The sequence below is a fragment of the Cyprinodon variegatus genome, unplaced genomic scaffold (assembly GCF_000732505.1).
Source record: "Cyprinodon variegatus isolate N-32 unplaced genomic scaffold, C_variegatus-1.0 Scaffold1941, whole genome shotgun sequence".
NCBI classification, from domain to species: Eukaryota; Metazoa; Chordata; class Actinopteri; order Cyprinodontiformes; family Cyprinodontidae; genus Cyprinodon; species Cyprinodon variegatus.
In genome coordinates, this window is record NW_015152394.1 from 40,929 (window position 1) to 43,544 (window position 2,616).

Below are 2,616 nucleotides of genomic sequence, written 5' to 3' on the forward strand. Positions count from 1 at the left end.
ATTGAGAAGGTGCAAGTGGATTGATCATGGTCGTCACAGCTTCCATTGCATTTGGAGACAGAGGACAGTCAACTTCTGGGACATGAACTCCAGAAGGTTCTTCACTGACACCATCAAACGTTTCCCAGTCAGTTCCAAAGAGCTCTGGGTTCTATAAGCAAAAATCAATGACTTCTAACTGCCAAATAATAATGTTTAAGTTGCATTAAAACTAACTCAATGAGCTAATGTAAATGTACCTGTTAGAAACTCTTTACTTAGAGCGCCTGTGTCAATGCCAGATTCCCCAAAAAAAGAAACCTTCAGTCGGCAGTTTGGACGGGATTTTTTCTGGCGTTGCCACTGTTGCATTCCTCTACTAAAGAGATCAAATCTTGACACACAAAGGGAAAATGTGCAGCTGTCGTCCACTTGGCCGCTGAGCCAGTTCAAGATTTCCTCTGAGCTAAAAAAATTATATAACAAGAAATGTGTTAAATTATGCTCCTGAAAAGGAAAAGGGCTTCTGTTCTGATAAACTAAATATATGCAACATCAACAGCATGGAAGTGACATACATTTTAAAGGAATAAAGGTCACTTAACTTAATAAATTTATATCCATGGGGTAGCCGAGGGTTCTATTTCACATAAAATAATATCATGTCCTATGAACTACACATTAGTAGCACTCATGCAGTCCTTGATGACTAGGAATCCATTACACTTTCCCTGACACAAAGCAGTCTAAAAATCAATTAAATATAATGTCTACAAGAAGGGACGAAGCAGACAAGACATCTTGAAGAATATTATAGTCCTTCAGTGTCTGTAGCAAGATGCTGCAGATCTTTTCTGGTCTGTAGTGTGTTGTTTCTACTGTCATTTTCTGTAGAGGCAGAATCAGATGCAATTGACATAAAGCATCAGGGTAACATAGTTGAAAAAAGCTTGTTGAGCTTCATCCAAAAAGAAAGCTAGCTCTGTTCTGGGGGATATCTGGAGATGATTTTACAAGGAAGTATTATTCATAAAACGAAGAACATTGTGGACAACCATGGGCATGTTCTTCATCAGACTGTCACACAACAACAGAGTGTCTTCAGTGAAACCACTACAAGAGATCCTTCCTGCATGCAGCCATGCACAGCTTATTGAAAAAACTCCAATAACAGGAGTTATACAAACATTTGAGTTGTTCATTGACAGCAAATAAGTTAGGAGTGGGAAAACTGATAAAGAAATATTACCAACACTTTCTGAAAGAATAATGTAAAAATATTATGCATTCTTTTGCTAGAAATTTAATCAAAATATAAATAATTGGAGCTCCTGTCTTTAAATAATGCATTTTCCTCTATAAATATGGCGAAATGGAGTTTTGTTTTTGTTTACCTTTGAAAGTAGTTACTCTCATCCTCTGAGGTGCTTATATTGCATTCTTGGTTTGAAGATCTGTAGGAATAATAATTAGAATTCATATATGGATAAATCACTGACTACATGAAATGTTTTTTNGCACTGTATGTACCTTTGGGTGTGGCTTTATATATTTTTTTTTCCCATTTTATCCTTTTCATTTTTTTCCCCCTTATTGATGTCAAAATTGAGAAGCAAATCAAACAAGAAATGTTATTTTTTGACAAAAATCTCAGCAGTTTCATCTGTGTGTGTGTCTGGGCGGTCAGGCTCATGTACATACATCTCCCTTCTCCAAGAGACTTCTTCAGTCTAAGAGTCACCTGTAAACTCAGCCTGTTAAGCAGTACTTTTGCTCCAAATTAGCAATGGAAATTGTTACAGGTAGTCACATGCAAAAGATACCCTCTGCCCAATGACTGATTGATTGGATCATGGAGGTCGCTGGGTCCAGTTGTCTCCCTTCCAATGCCGTTATTGTGAGCATGAATCAGCCCTCTGAGGACAACAGGCCAGGAATAAGACTTGAACGATCAGCACGTGACTAACCAGTTTTGATTTCCATCATTAACTTGTTGCAAAAGTACTGCTTATAAGGCTGACTTTACTGGTAACTCTCTTGCCTGAAGAGGTCTCTTACAGAAGAGATGAATTTTTTCTACAAAGAAGAATCTGTTCAGAGGACTTTTTTTTTAGCAAAAAACATAGTACAGTGTTTAGCTGGATTTTAAAACCTTCCTTACCTCTGTTATAAGGTGGAACAGTTCTGAATCTGTGACATCATTAGTTGACACCTGGATGCTGTCTGAATCACCAGAGCAGAGGTATCTGTAGCACCATTCACGCATGAAGTTTGGGAGGGGTCCGCCTTGAGCCATACTCGCTACCATAACTTCTCCAGCCATCCTAAAGATCAAGAAAAAATTATGTACTTAGTATAAGTGTATTAATTAAATGTAATTATTTAAGGCAAAAAAAATGCTTTATGTACCGGAAGTAGTTAGTATCCAGGCTGTTAAGGCAGTACAGAGGATTTTTGCCCTTCTTGTCTGCACTGCCCACAAACAGTTTGTTTTCTATTTCAGAAACCATTTCTAAATTGAACAACAACAAGAAAAAAAATTATATAAAGTGTGATCGAATAATGTTTAAGTTCCATTAAAACTAACTCAATGAGCTAATGTAAATGTACCTGTTAGAAACTCTTTACTTAGAGCGC

At 37.2% G+C, this 2,616-nt stretch overlaps 1 long non-coding RNA gene across 1 annotated transcript; it reads right to left on the reverse strand.

The window, feature by feature from the left end:
* Positions 1-1,634: 1,634 nt before the first annotated feature.
* Positions 1,635-2,616, reverse strand: LOC107104896. The gene is made up of 3 exons (XR_001482304.1): positions 2,590-2,616; positions 2,389-2,491; positions 1,635-2,303 (listed from the first exon to the last, which is right to left on the reverse strand). It is a non-coding gene; the product is annotated as an uncharacterized LOC107104896 (long non-coding RNA).